Genomic DNA, 16529 nt, shown 5'->3' with positions numbered 1-16529 from the left:
CCACCAGCACCCGGCTATTAATAAGTTTTTTTTTGTGAAAATACTGTACAGAGGGGTTACAATTACATGAGCAAGGTAAAGGTAATGAGTATGTTTCTTATCAAGCATTGTTGCCTCCTCCTTTGTTTCCCCTTACCATCCTTGCCCTCCTACTCCCCTGCCTCACCCCACTCTACACCCCCTTCCACTAATGCCCCACACAAACATGCCAAAGGGAACCAGGCACCAGTAGCTCAAACTTGTAATCTTAGCTACTTAGGAGACTGAAATCTAAGGATCAACATTCTAAACCAGCCCAGTCTGTAAGAACCTGATCTCCAATTAACCACCAAATGGCTGGATGTAGAGCTGTGATTCAAGTGGTAGAGCACTAGTCCTGACCAAAATAGTTGAGGGACAGTGCCCAAGGTCTGAGATTAATCTCTAAGACCAACATACCCACACACACACACACACACACACACACACACACACACACACACACACACACACACACACACACACACACAAACACATAAACACACACACACACACACACCAAAAAACTGGATTGAGCCTAACATGGTAGGGGTGTTCCTATAGTCCCAGGTGCACAAAAAGCTGAGAAACTAGAAATAATTGAGACCTTGTACTAAAATGAACAGCAAACAAAAGGCATTAGTTGTTCCCCACCTCAGCTGGAGGGCCCCTATGGTAATAGTTTAGATAAAAGAATGATCTCTGTCTAGTTCAGCACAGATACTACACAGTGAGTAAATAAGTCTTTAGATGATTACACATAGGGCTTTCAGTCATCACAGTGTGTATCAGCCAGCATTAGTGATCCAGAACCTCAAACGCTCCATTATGTACATCTATGCTGACAAAGCTTTCAGATGATGTAGCCCAGAAAATATCTGATAGCCATTGTCTAGAAACTCACTAAAGTATTAAATAATACCTGTCTTGAATTTCTGATTCATAAAATTATGAGCAAATAGTTGTTTTAAACTGCTAGGATTTGGGTAATTTGTTACATGGCAGAAGCCAGGTGAAGGGAAGTGATAGGGTAGAGAGGAAGGTTAACCAAGAGTTAAGTCCTAAAAGATAGTTAAGTCTTCATGTTAGCTGAGAGATGTGGTTCATTATACTACTTCACTACTTCTGTTAATACCTTAATTTTGGCTTTGTAAAACACACTGACATAACCATATTATATACAGCATATTACAATATAGTACAAAATTATAATCACCCCATTTTGTTTATAATCAAAACTATTATCAGCCTATATTAGAATGTTGCAAATTCTACCAACATTTCACAGATTTTTTCAAGTAAAAGATTTTAAAAAGGGGGATTGTCCCCCAACAAAAAATCTTCAAAGAAACAACTGTCCAATAAATAAGTGGGCTAAAGATTTAAAGAGAGATGTTAAGGGAAGATGGCGGAGGAGAAGCTGGAATCTGAACAAGCTCTCGCATAGAAAGGAGTTTTAGAGTTCCAGTGAACAGTCCTAAGCCAGAGAATCACACCAAGTGTGTCATCACAGGACAGAGAGTTAGACAAGAGAGGGGAAACCAAGGAAACGCAGCAGCTGCCGCTCCGGCGGCGGGGCCGCGGCACCAAGGAAACGCAGCAGCTGCCGCTCCGGCGGCGGCGCCGCGGCGGCGGCGACCACCGCCGCGGAGACATACCTGAGACACAGAGAGTCGGGGACGAAGGAGCCAGACGCAGCGGACGAGCAGATTCTACTCAACACCAACAAGAACCGACAAGGAGCGAACATCTTCATCCTGCTGTTTGCAGACCAGAGACGACCCAGGATCCAAGACTCGGCGTGAGTACAAGCCCGACATCCTCACTCCTCAGGGAGCAGAGGAGGGAAGGCCACCCCTCCCCCCCCAGCACCGGTGATCTGCATCTTGGATACCGACAAAGTTCGGAGGAGCTGCTAGCTCCACCTCAGGCCTTGGAATAAAATGAGTCATTTAGCAGGTCACAAGAACTTAACGGCGAAGTGACCTGCCAGACTCAGCTCCATCCAGGGAAAAGTCACCCAGCTCAGGCTCCAGCCATCGGAGTGCCTTGCTTCACTGGGTAACCAGAGCCAGAGGCTGCCCCTCCCTCTAGCAGCCTCGACAATCAATTGAAAAACAGAAACCCTGAGAATGGCTCCAGGCTGGGCGCTGTGAGCTTTATCACAAAATAGCCCCAGGGAAAAGCTACTGTATATTGAAAGGCCTCAACTCTACCCAGAACCTAGCCTCATCACCACATCCCCCTCTTTTGTGACTCTCAAAGCAGACCACCCTCCCAGAAAACTAACCTGGGAGGGGGATCTCAAAATCTTGGGTAAAGCAGAGCATTTTTCTGCCTCTTCCAACCAACCGACTTAAGAAACCAATCAAGCCACAGGACCTCAAGCTGACCAGAGACTCCAACAAGAGACTGGTTGCAGACAAAAGGGAGATACAGGATTCTTCCCACTCCTCCCCCCCCAAAAAAAAAAATCAAAAGACTTTTTTTTCTTTTTCTTTTTCTTTTTTTTTTCTTTTTCTTTCTTTTTTCTTTTTTTCTTCTTCTTCTTCTTTTCTTTTTTTTTTTGCTTGTTTTTTGTTTTTTGTTACCATATATATATATATATATATATATAAATTTTTTTCCCTTCTAAAACTTTTATTAATCTTTAATCTTTGCCTCTTCTGAAAAAATAATTGTTTTCCAGTAACCTTTTTTTTTTTCTCATCTTATAATTTTTATTTTAGGAATACGTGAATAAGAGTTTTCCTTTCTTTTCTTGTCTTCTTTCTCTTTTTCTTTCTTTCTTAATTATCTTTTTGTTTTTTATCTAGCTCTACTGAACTTCTGATATATTCTTCTCCCGTTCCCATCCTTAAAGCTTTTCACAACTCCTCTATGTCCCTCCCCTTCTCTGAACATATTCACATTCCTCTCTAAATAGACGGTCTTTTAACCTCTATAATAACATTAATTTTTACATTTCTATTCTTTTTCTAGTCTCTCTTTATTCCCCTTTCCGTCTCTTCTTTTTCTCTCTCTCTCTACTTGCATCCTACCCAACTCATTTCCTGCACTGTGATTAGGACATAGTTAACTCTCCCTGTGCCTCCCCACACCAATCTATTCCTATTTTTTACCCACATCTCTCCCTAATCCTAATAATTTCTGGTTTTCCAAATTCTTTTCTGCGGTTCGAAGTCCTTTAACATATAGTCGTTTGATGTTGAATAGATGTATCTGTTGAACTAGATTGTATCTGTAGACTATTGACTGTACAAATGCAAACTTTGGTTGATGGTTGCCTTAAGATAGTGTTCTAGCACAAAACTGGTGCAATCTTTATCTCAAATGGGCCGAGTAAGCCGGAAAAACACAAGAAAAATGGCAAATTCGGGTATCTCAATTCCCAACCTTGATAATCAGGGATTAGAACAGATAAAGAATAATCCAGAGGAGAGTTCCCAAATAGCTCTACAAACACTAAGAGCAAACATGATAAATGAGAAGTTTGACAATGTACAAAGGACTCTGTATGAGCGTGATAGGGAGAGAGAGGAGGCATCCCAGAAGATTATACAGGAATATCATAAGCGTGAGGAAGCTTCTCAAAAACTGATACAGGATTTGCGTGAACAACTTGAGAATACTCAAAGAGAAAGGGAGGAATGGCGTGAGCAGGCAGAGAACACTCAAAGAGAACTGCAGGAATCCCACAGAAGGGAGGAAACTAATCAAAGAGTAATTCACGAATTAAGAGACCAGGTAGAGAATACACAAAGATCACTAAAGACATTCATGGAATCCATTAACAAAGAGCTGAAGGAAGTCAGGGAGACCACAAAGGGAATGCTGAATGGAACCCAACAGAAGGAATGGGAGTCCAAAGAAACCATAACCAATCAACTAAGTGATTTGAGAACAAACACTGAACACCAAATTAAGGAAGTAAAGAAATTCATACAAGACCTAAAACAGAGCTTCAACAAAGAACTTGAAGCCATCAAAGCTGACCAATTAGAAGGAAAAGAGATAAAAAACAAAGTAGAGAGTCTTGACAACAGGTTAGACCATGCACAAGATCGAATCTCAGGGATTGAAGACAGCCTAGATATTATAGAGAAAGAACATACAACCATCCAAGACAAGTCCAAGAAATATGATAGGTCTATCCAACACCTGGAAGACACCATCAGGAGGCCCAATCTAAGGATAATGGGTGTAGAGGAGCACCTAGAAACAGAAGTTAATGGTCTAGGAAATTTGTTTAACAGGATCCTAGCAGAGAACTTCCCAAACATACAAAAAGAGAGGCCTATTCAGATACAAGAAGCTTTTAGAACCCCAAATAGACCAGACCAGAATAGGACATCCCACCGTCACATTATAATCCACACAGGATCAACCCAGACCAAGGAAAAGATCCTTAAAGCTGTCAAGGAGAAAAGGTTAATCACCTATAAAGGGAAACGAATTAGAATTACCTCAGATTTCTCAGCAGAGACAATCAAAGCAAGAAGAGCCTGGAATGACGTATGCCATGCCCTAAAAACAAACAACTATCAACCAAGAATACTGTACCCAGCTAAACTCTCCTTCATAACTGAAGGCCAAATAAAAACCTTCCATAGCAAAGAAAAATTGAAACAATACATCTCCACCAAACCAGCCCTGCAAAAGATTCTTAAAGATGTCCTACACATAGAAAACCAACAAGAACGCAACAAAGGCCAAGAAACTGCACCCAAACTGAGAATCCAAGAACCTTAGGAAGAACCCAGATTTCACAGCCCCCAAGAAGGTGGATAACATGGCAGGAACTCCCAAATACCTCTCAGTCCTATCTCTTCACGTTAACGGACTGAACTCTCCAATTAAGCGACATAGACTGTCTAGTTGGATTAAAAAACAAGACCCTTCTATCTGCTGCCTGCAGGAGTCACATCTTGCCCGTAAAAACAAACACATTTTCAAGGTTAAAGGCTGGAACAAAATCTACCAAGCAAACGGCCCTCATAAACAGGCGGGAGTTGCAATCCTAATATCAGATAAAATAGACTTCAAATTAAAATTCGTGAGAAGAGATAAAGAAGGTCGCTACATACTAATTAAAGGATCTCTCCTTCAGGAGGATATTACAATTCTAAATATCTATTCGCCAAACAATGGAGCACCCAAATTTATCAAAGAAACACTACTTTCCCTCAAATCCAATATAGATCCAAAGACATTAATTGTTGGGGATTTTAACACACCACTCTCCCCACTAGATAGATCAACTCGGCAAAAACTCAACAGAGAAACCGCAGATCTAAACAGCTGCATAGATCAACTAGACTTAACAGACATTTACCGAACATTTCACCCAGCAGCATCAGAATACACGTTCTTCTCAGCAGCACATGGAACGTTTTCTAAAATAGATCACATTTTAGGCCACAAAGCAAACTTGTCTAAATTCAGAAACATTGAAGTTATACCTTGCATTCTCTCTGACCACAAGGGAATAAAATTAGAACTCAACACCAAAAGCCACCAAAGAAAGTCCGGTATCACATGGAGGCTGATCAACACACAGCTGAATCATGAGTGGGTCATGGAAGAGATTAGAAAGGAAATTCAAATGTTCATGCTATTCAACAAAAATGAACACACAAATTACCAGCTCCTCTGGGACACAGCAAAGGCAGTACTCAGAGGCAAGTTTATAGCTCTGAGCTCCTACATCAACAAATTGGAGAGATCGGAAACTAACAATTTAATGACACATCTAAACCTCCTTGAAAAAGAGCAGCAAGATAAACCCCAATCCAGTAGACGGAAAGAAATAATCAAAATTAAATCAGAATTAAATGAATTAGAATCCAAAAAAACTATAGAAAGAATCAACAAAACAAAGAGTTGGTTCTTCGAAAAACTTAACAAAATTGATAGACCCTTAGCAAACCTTATCAGAAAAAGGAGAGAACACACCCAAATTAATAAACTCAGAGATGAGAATGGAAACATCACCACGGAAACAACCAAGATTCAGAACATTATAAGGGAATACTTCTCAAAACTTTATGCTAATAAGTTTGAGAACTTGACAGAAATGGACCTTTTCCTAGCAAATATTGACATGCCAAAACTAAACCAAGATGAGTTAAACCAGCTTAACAGGCCCATATCAAGCATTGAAATAGAAACAGCAATAAGAGACCTCCCAGCTAAGAAAAGTCCAGGACCAGATGGTTTTACAGCGGAATTTTACAAGGCCTTCAAAGCAGAGCTCACACCAATACTCCTCCAACTCTTCAATGAAATTGAAAGAGAAAGCTCACTACCGAACACATTCTATGAAGCCATCATAACCCTCATCCCAAAACCAGGCAGGGACTCATCAAAGAAAGAGAACTATAGATCCATTTCTTTGATGAACATTGATGCAAAACTTCTCAACAAAATTTTGGCCAATCGACTTCAACAATTCATCCAAAAAATCATACACCATGATCAAACAGGATTCATTTCAGGGATGCAAAGCTGGTTCAATATATGCAAATCAATTAATATTATTCATCACATCAACAGGAGCAAGAATAAGAACCACATGGTTATCTCAATAGATGCAGAAAAAGCATTTGACAAGATCCAACACCCCTTTATGATGAAGGTTCTGGAAAAATTAGGAATCCATGGAACATTCCTCAATACAATAAAGGCTGTATATGACAAACCTACAGCCAGCATTATACTCAATGGTGAAAAACTAAAGCCATTTCCTCTTAACTCAGGAACAAGACAAGGATGCCCACTCTCTCCACTTCTCTTCAATCTAGTATTAGAATGCCTAGCTACAGCAATAAGACAAGATGCAGACATAAAGGGGATCCAAATAGGGAAAGAAGAAATAAAACTCTCCCTCTTTGCATATGACATGATCTTGTATTTAAAGAATCCCATAGACTCCACTCCCAAATTACTCAAGCTGATTCAAAACTTTGGCAAAGTAGCAGGTTATAAAATTAACCCCCCAAAATCAATGGCTTTTCTATATGCCAACAATGAGAAAAGTGTGGCTGAAATTAGGAAAGCAACTCCATTTGTAATAGCCCCACAAAAAATAAAATACCTAGGAATTAACTTAACCAAAGAAGTGAAGGACCTCTATGATGAAAACTTTAAAATCTTGAAAAAGGAAATCAACACAGAACTTAAAAAATGGCAAAACCTCCCATGCTCCTGGATTGGCAAGATTAACATCGTGAAAATGGCAATACTTCCCAAGGCTATCTACAAATTCAATGCGATACCTATCAAAATTACACCCTCATTCTTCAAGGAAATAGAGGAGGCAATCCAAAAATTCATATGGAACAATAAAAGACCCCGAATAGCAAAAACGCTCCTCAACGGAAAGAACACTGCTGGAGGAATATCAATACCAAATTTCAAACTCTACTATAAAGCCATAGTAATCAAAACAGCTTGGTATTGGCATAAGAACAGACCTCAGGACCAATGGAATAGAATTGAAAACCCAGAAATGAACCTACAGACCTATAGCCATCTAATCTTCGATAAGGAAGCTAAAACAATAGAATGGAAGAAAGACAGCCTCTTCAGTAAATGGTGCTGGCAAAATTGGTTAACTACATGTAGAAAACTAAAGCTAGATCCTTATATATCACCCTGCACCAGAATCAACTCCAAATGGATCAAAGACCTTGAACTCAAAGCAGACACTCTGAAAACATTACAGGATGGAATAGGAGAAACCTTAGGTCTCCTTGGCTCAGGCCGAAATTTTCTGAATAGAGACCCGGAAGCACAACAAATCAAAGAAAGATTGGACAAATGGGATTGTATACGGTTGCAGAGCTTCTGCAGGGCAAATGACATAGCTAGCAAGATCAATAGAAAGCCCACCGTTTGGGAGAAGATCTTTACTAGCCATACAACGGACAAGGGTCTCATATCTAAAATATACTTGGAACTCAAAAAATTAAACCACCCAACAACAAATCCTCAAAGAAACAACTGCCCAATAAATAAGTGGGCGAAAGACTTAAAGAGAAGCTTCTCTGAAGAAGAAACAAGGATGGCCAATAGACACATGAAGAAATGTTCAACATCCCTAGCCATAAAAGAAATGCAAATCAAAACAACATTGAGATATCACCTCACTCCAGTTAGAACAGCAAAAATCAAGAACTCTAACAACAACAGATGCTGGAGGGGATGTGGACAGAAAGGAACCTTACTTCATTGTTGGTGGGAATGTAAACTTGTTCAACCACTTTGGAAAGCAGTATGGAGGTTCCTCAAAAGACTTCACATAGATCTCCCCTATGATCCAGCAATCCCACTTTTGGGCATTTACCCAAATGTTTACAAACAAGACCACACTAAAGCTACCAGCACAACTATGTTTATTGCAGCATTATTTACCATAGCTAAGTTATGGAACCAACCCAGATGCCCCTCAGTAGATGAATGGATCAAGAAAATGTGGTATATATACACAATGGAATTCTATGCCTCCATCAGAAAGAATGACATTTCCCCATTTGTTAGGAAATTGAAAGGTTTGGAAAAAATTATATTAAGTGAAGTAAGCCAGGCCCAAAGAAGCATAGGTCCCATGGTTTCCCTTATTTGCAATATCTAGTATAGGTATGAGTCAAGCGGAAAAGGTCAGATAATGTGATGTTAGGAAAATGAACCCTTAAATATGTATTTTAATGTTTTCGTTTCTTTCATGCATGTGTTTCTAACGCATTTATAAGATTATTTCTTTGTTGCTTTGTATGTCCCTCCCCCACAGTGTAACCCCCGCTTTCACTATATTTGATGTCAGTATAACATGTGGAGGAGATGGGGACAAACAAGTCGTTTAAGGATTCAGGTGGACCTGTTGCAACAATGAGAAGTACAAAATGTCATGTCAAAACCAGCTTTACAATGTCGGTGTGGGGGGGAGGGGGGTATAATTGGGTGGGGGGAGGGGGGTATAATTGGGTGGGGGGAGGGGGGAGGCGGGGAAGGGAGGTGAAGGGTAAACAAAGGAGGAGGCTGCAATGCTTGGTAAGAAATGTATGCATTATCCTGCCCATGTAATTGTAGCCCCTCTGTACAGTATGTTCTCAAATAAAATAAAATAAAAATAAAAATAAAAAGAGAAGAAACAGGAACTAAGTGACATAGGGTTGACTGTATTGGTTTATAGAATATGCAAAGTGAGAACTTCACATAAACAGAGGAAAGAGTTTCCATCCAGATATATCTTTGTCAGCTGGAGACTTGACAGGTTAAGATAAACTTAACAGATCAATGTCTCTTCATCCTAATTGGAACTGAAAAAAAACCCAGTAATAAATGTTTACCTATCTACCAGGTCAGCACAGGCTACACACAGGAACTCAGAGTCGCCTATATCATAAAACAGTGAAAAAGCTATTTACTACAGTTTGGGGAGGTCCTTTATCAATTTTATGCTATTCTAGTAATGGCTTAATCTTTTAGCTTTGCATAAAAGATTTAAAACTGCCTTTTGAATGACCATCTATTTCACAAAGATTCCAGAGTTTAAACTTTTCACCTCTGGCTGCACAGAATGAATCAGTAGTACCTGAAATTATAAACTAGGTATATGGAATGAAAGGGTACAGAATGTAATGCAACACAGGCAGGTTTCAGCAGCTCAGCGTGACATTTAGCCAGTGATACAAATTAAACAGCTAGGTGACATGGAAAGACCTAAACGAATCTAGCAAGGTGCTTATTCTTAAACCAAACAGAAGGAAGTTTGTCAGGTGAACGAACACAGCAACACTGTTATTTCAGAGGTCAGAAGGCTTGCTGTCCAAGCACCAGCTATGTCTGTACTTTCTAACATGCTTAATGCATGATACACACCACTATGTGCACAAGTACACACACTTACACACACACACATTGAAAAACCAGTTGCTTTCATTCTAGTAATTTTTATCTTTAGATGTTCTCTCACTTATTCAGAGTATTCTGAACTGTAAGAGACTTGAAAGCTACTATATTATCTAACAGAAGAAAGAAGAAAACTAAATTCCCATATCTTGGTTCTTTCACTATATTCTCAGAAGGGGATTTCGATATATATAAACATAAACTGCAGACTGTGAGTGTCCTGTAAATGTACAAGTCATTTTTACTTTCTTTCTTTTTTTTTTGGTCGGTCGTGGGGCTTGAACTCTGGGCCTGGGCATTGTCCCTCAGCTCTTCAGCTCAAGGATAGCACTCTACCACTTGAGCTACAGCACCACTTCCATATATATACATACATATACATATACATGTATACATATACAACATATGCATGTATATACATGTTATATATTATGTATGTATATCTACATATATGTTGCATGTGTTATATACATGTATATATGTTATACATACATGGATATATGTTATATACATATATACATGCATGCATAAACGTGTGTATATGTGCATACATACATAAACATGTGTGTATATACACATATATACATGTATACACACATATATACATATACATATATTCATACATCTATATCTTCTCCTGAAGTTGCTTTTTAATCAAAAAAAATGTTTAGACTTCAATTTTGTTAATTTTTTTGAAGAACCAACTCTTTGTTTTGTTGATTCTTTCTATAGTTTTTTTGGATTCTAATTCATTTAATTCTAATTTAATTTTAATTATTTCTTTCTGTCTACTGGATTGGGGATTATCTTGCTGCTCTTTTTCAAGGAGGTTCAGATGTCTCATTAAATTGTTGGTTTCAGATCTCTCCAATTTGTTGATGTAGGAACTCAGAGCTATAAACTTGCCTCTGAGTACTGCCTTTCCTGTGTCCCAGAAGAGCTGGTAATTTGTGTGCTCATTTTTGTTGAATAGCATTAACCTGTGAATTTCCTTTCTAATCTCTTCCATGACCCACTCATGATTCAGCAGTGTGTTGTTCAACATCCATGTGTTACCGGACTTTCTTTGGTGGCTTTTGGTGTTGAGTTCTAATTTTATTCCCTTGTGGTCTGAGAGAATGCAAGGAATAACTTCAATGTTTCTGAATTTAGACAAGTTTGCTTTGTAGCCTAAAATGTGGTCTATTTTAGAAAACGTTCCATGTGCTGCTGAGAAAAACGTGTATTCTGATGCGGTTGGGTGAAATATTTGTTAGATGTCTGTTAAATCTAGTTGATCTATGCAGTTGTTTAGATCTGTGGTTTCTCTGTTGAGTGTTTGCCAAGTTGATCTATCTAGTGAGGAGAGTGGTGTGTTAAAATCCCCAACAATTAATGTCTTTGGATCTATGTGGGATTTGAGGGAAAGTAGTGTTTCTTGGATAAATTTGGGTGCTCCGTTGTTTGGCATATAGATATTTAAAATTGTAATATCCTCCTGAAGGAGAGATCCCTTAATTAGTATGTGGCAACCTTCTTTATCTCTTCTCACAAATTTTAATTTTAAGTCTATTTTATCTGATATTAGGATTGCAACTCCCGCCTGTTTATGGGGGCCGTTTGCTTGGTAGATTTTTCTCCAGCCTTTAACATTGAAAATGTGTTTGTTTTTATGGGCAAGATGTGACTCCTGAAGGCAGCAGATAGAAGGATCTTGTTTTTTAATCCAACTAGACAGTCTATGTCACTTAATTGGATCGTTAAGTCCGTTAATGTTGATAGATAGGACTGAGAGGTATTTGGGAGTTCCTGCCATGTTATCCACCTTCTTGGGGGCTGCAAAAACTGGGTTCTTCCTATGGTTCTTGGATTCTCAGTTTGGGTGCAGTGTCTTGGCCTTTTTTGTGGTCTTGCTGGTTTTCTCCTCACTCCAGTTAAAATGGCAAAAATCAAGAACTCTAACAACAACAGATGCTAGAGGGGATGTGGACAGAAGCGAACCATACTGCATTGTTGGTGGGAGTGTAAGCTTGTTCAACCACTTTGAAAAGCAGTATGGAGGTTCCTCAAAAGACTTCACATAGAGCTCCCCTATGACCCAGCAATCCCACATTTGGGCATTTACCCAAATGCTCACAAACAAGACCACACTAAAGCTACCAGCACAACTATGTTTATTGCAACATTATTTACCATAGCTAAGATATGGAACCAACCCAGATGCCCCTCAGCAGAGGAATGGATCAAGAAAATGTGGTATATATACACAATGGAATTCTATGCCTCCATCGGAAAGAATGGCATTGCCCCATTTGTTAGGAAATGGAAAGACTTGGAAAAAACTTATATTAAGTGAAGTAAGCCAAGCCCAAAAAAACATAGGTCCCATGGTTTCCCTTATTTGTAATATCTAGTATATGTATGAGTGAAGCAGAAAAGGTCAGATAATATGATGTGAGGAAAATGAACCCTTAGATATGTATTTTAATGTTTTTTTCTTTCATCCATTTGTTTCTAATGCATATATAAGATTATTTCTTTGTTGCTTTGTATGTCCCTCCCCCACAGTATAAACCCTGCTTTCACTGTATTTGATGTCGGTATAGTTTGTGGAGGGGAAGGGGAAAAACAAGTTGTTTAAATAAGGATACAGGTGGACCTGTTGCAACAATGAGAAGTACAAGTCGTCATGTAGAAAACGAACTTTACAACTTGGGGGGGGGGAGAATTGGGGGGAGAGAGAGGATGGGTATGGATGGGAAAGGTAAACAAAGGAGGAGGCTACAATGATTGATAAGAAATGTACTCACTATCTTACCCATGTAATTGTAACCCCTCTGTACAGTATTTTCACAATAAAAAAATTAAAAAAAAATTTGGACTTCAAAGATTGCAGAGGCGCACCTAGGAGCTAACTGAGATATCATGAAGAAACCAGTTTTAGTGTTCCAGTGAAAAATCCAAGGCTCAGAGTCACCCAAGTGAGCCATCATAGTACAGAGAGTTTGGCCAGAGAGGAAAATTTCAGGCAGCCTGTTTAAGGAGGCAGATTTGAGCATACACCAGTGACCGAGGTGGCAGTGGCTGTGGCTGCCAACATAACAGTAGACCGAGCCTGAGGAAAAGGTGACAGAAACAGAGTGCAAGCAGCTTCTATTCACTACCAGTCTGAATTTACCAGGAGCAAAAATCTTCATCCTGCTGACCACAGATGGACGCAGATCACAGATAGCCTGAAAAACCAAGGGAAGGTAAGTACCCAAAAAGGCATTCCCATTCCTTCTCACAAAACAGAGTTTGGAAGGTAGCTCTTCCCCTATCATCCCAGAAGAATGTCATCTTTCATATTGGCAAAGACGGAGCCAGGGCAGCCAGTAGATACCTCAGGCCTTAGAATTAGACACTGCTGAGCCATTCAACAGTGCAAAGCAACCCAACCACTGGCACTCAGCTCCATACTGGGGAAAGTTGACCTTTCCAGATGGGGGAAGGACCATCCAAGGCAGGGCAACTTTCTTCACAGAGTAAACAGAGCCAGAGGTGGCCCCACCCTCTGCGGCATGGCAGCAGCAGCTCTCCATGCTGCAGGATGTTAAAAATAAATAAATTCAAAACTGGAGAGTAAGAGAAAAGTCCAGGACTAGATGCATTCACAGCTGAATTCTACAAGGCCTTTGAAGCAGAACTCAATTGATACTACTCCAACTCTTCAATGCAAATGAAAGTTCACTACTAATCTCATTCTAGGAAGCCTGCACAACCCTCATCCTCAAAACAGACAGGGAATCATCAAAGAAACAGAACTCAAGACCCATTTCTCAGATGACCATTAATGCAAAACTACAAAATCCTGGCCAATCAACTTCAACAATTCATCAAAAAAATCATACACTATGATCAAACAGGATTCATTCCATGGATGCAAAGTTGGTTCAATATACACAAAACAATAAATGTAATACATCACATCAACAGGAGCAAGGATAAGAATTACATAGTAATCTCAATAGATGCAGAAAAAAGATTTGACAAGATCCAACACCACTTTATTAAGAAAGCTCTGCAGAAACTAGGAATCCATGGAATGAACATTCCTCAATATAAGAAAAGCTGTGTATGACAAACTTACATTATAACTTATACTATAACTAGTATTATACTTAATGGCAAAAGTAAAGCCATTTCCTCAAATTTCAGGAAGGAGACAGATTGTCCACTCTCTCCATTCCTCTTCAGTATAATATTAGAATACCTAGCTAGAACAATAAAACAAGATGCAAACTTTAAGGGGATCTAAATAGAAAAACTCTTCCTCTTAGTAGATGACATGATCTTGTATTTAAATAATCCCCTAGACTCCACCCTCAAGTTATTCGAGCTGATCTGAAACTTTGGCAAAATGGAAAGGTATATAAATTAACCCTCAAAATTCCGTGGCTTTTCTGTATGCCAACAATGAGAGTAACCCTATATCCTCAAATAGTTATACTTTCTTTCTGTTAAAGCAATCAAACTCCTCTCATTGCTCTTTTGGAAACATGTATATATTTCCGTAGTCAGTCTACCATGAACACTACAAGTTACTTCTACTGAATTATAACTCTCTACATACGGAGCAATATTTTTCCATCTCTCCATTCCCATTCCTAACTTCTATTTCTTATAAAATCACTGTTCTATTCTCAATTTCTGAACATTTAAGTCCTACCACGAGTGAGATTATGCAGCATTTGCTTTTTTGTTCTTGCCTTACCTCACTTAACATGATTTCCAAAGGTCACAGTAATGTCAGCATCAAAGGCCAACACTGTTCCAACCACAATAGAAAACAGTTCTATTCGACGTTCTAAGTAGGTGAGTGACTAGTGTCCCTCCATAGAAAACAGTCACAGCTTCTGGTTCTAAACCTTTGAAAGGCAACTGTAGCCAGAGAATAGGATGAATTAAGCAGTTAATAAAATTTAAAATCCCTACCTAAGTCCTAAGTAACATATTAACCTCAGATTCCTAATTAGAAAATGCATGGCTTGCAATAAAAGCATTTGCTATTAATGAATGTAAATTAATGCAACCAGTTTAATAATGTTTAACTATTGAAACTAATATTGAAACATTTGTTTGCCCTCTTTCTTCACAAGTTAATAAAAAACCAAGTAAATTAGAGCACTGTGACATATCTCAATTGAAGAAAGAAAATCCTTCCTTTTAGAATGACGGATTAATGAAACGAATTAAAATCAACCTCAAAGAAATTATGAGTGAAGGGGCTGGGAAGGTGGCTCAGTGGTAGAGCACTTGCCTTGCATTCATGAGGCCCTGTGTTCGATTCCTCAGCACCACATAAGCAAAAAGAAAAAAGCCGGAAGTGGCACTGTGGCTCAAGTGGTAGAGCAGTAGCCTTGAGCTGAAGAGTTGAGGGACAGCGTCCAGGCCCAGAGTTCAGGTCCCATGACCGGACCCTCTCCTCCCCCCCAAAAGAAATTATGAGTGAAAACTATTGTCTACACTACTCTAGAAGACAAAGCCAATTTCAGTGTAGAACTTTTCTGGCATACAAGAAATTCTTACAGTCTCACTGAATTATTTCACTACTATAATATCCTAGGTGTTACATATAGAAGGCACATAGGATGCGTATACAAATAAGAGATGGTGTTAATAGTCCTGTAGTTAGACTTTTCTTCATGTATCCCATTTCAAACACATCTATCCTCAAAACCTTACCCATGGCTGCACATTGGTGGATATCCATAAAGTAGGCAAATAGCTCTCAAGAAAATTCCACAGCAAGGTCAGACTATGCTCAAGAAAACTCTTAAAACTCATTTTAATAATATTTTGTTTCATTTCTCCTCAGTACTATTTCCAAGTTCCTTCCAAAATTTTCCCTTGTCCTTTGATTGTCACCTAATTAAAACTATTAGTTAATGCACCTAATTCTACGTTTACGAGCCTATAATCATAAATTTAGAAGAGATGTTATAGATGTTCAATACATTTTCCTAAAATTGAACTACACACTATGGAAGCAATAATATCAGGGAAATCTCTAATCTTTTGCCAACCTAATTACTTCCTCAATGTTCTAGTGTCAGACTATTTTGAAAGAGCTATATAATCCATTCCCTGAGAGCTTCTATCTACTGATTGAATCTTGCCATTTGAAGCATATATCGTGTTCTATAACTTTGTTTTCCTAGAGTTTCAGAAAACATAAAATTTTAGCTTCGTTTCCTATAGCACAATAGGAAATTTCTTCCTATCTTGATTTCATTCCTCTGAATATTCTGAGACAACCTTATACTTCTTCACTAAAAGCTATTGTTGGGTTGAACCTGATGCCATCCCTTTCACCTATTAGACTCATTTTTGTAACTTGAGTGCACATTTACTGTATGGGTAAGCCCAGGATATTTTTGATACTTGGTGCTAAGTAAAATTATTCTGCTCCACAGTGAGTGAGATAGTTAACAGTTCTAAATAGAGAATATAACATTTACCTCTACAAAATTTAGTCATTTCATCCTGTTCAAATTTCTTGAAATTCAAATTCCGTAATCCAGCATTAAAAATATAAGTAAGTCACTATTTAAACTTACGGAGTTAGATTTGCATAAATA

The 16529-nt window shown here is 38.7% G+C and overlaps 1 long non-coding RNA gene across 16 annotated transcripts in view; it reads right to left on the bottom strand.

Annotated features, from left to right (window-relative positions):
- The window catches only part of LOC138835046 (uncharacterized), a 44419-nt gene extending 29583 nt beyond the window's left edge, over window positions 1–14836 (bottom strand). For 13 of the 16 annotated variants that reach the window (XR_011374372.1, XR_011374370.1, XR_011374374.1 and 10 more), the window contains exon 1: window positions 14663–14836. This is a non-coding gene — a long non-coding RNA (uncharacterized lncRNA). Of the gene's footprint in view, window positions 1–1676; window positions 1779–13087; window positions 13143–14662 lie in introns of all 16 variants that reach the window. The other 3 variants (XR_011374378.1, XR_011374383.1, XR_011374376.1) reach the window with 2 other exon arrangements.
- Between the last annotated feature and the right edge of the window lie 1693 nt (window positions 14837–16529).

This window comes from Dipodomys merriami, unplaced genomic scaffold (genome assembly GCF_024711535.1).
Source record: "Dipodomys merriami isolate MVZ:Mamm:240054 unplaced genomic scaffold, mDipMer1.0.p SCAF_2237, whole genome shotgun sequence".
NCBI classification, from domain to species: domain Eukaryota; kingdom Metazoa; phylum Chordata; class Mammalia; order Rodentia; family Heteromyidae; genus Dipodomys; species Dipodomys merriami.
The sequence above is the reverse complement of the archived record's forward strand: the minus strand, read 5'-3'. Positions and strand labels throughout refer to the sequence as shown.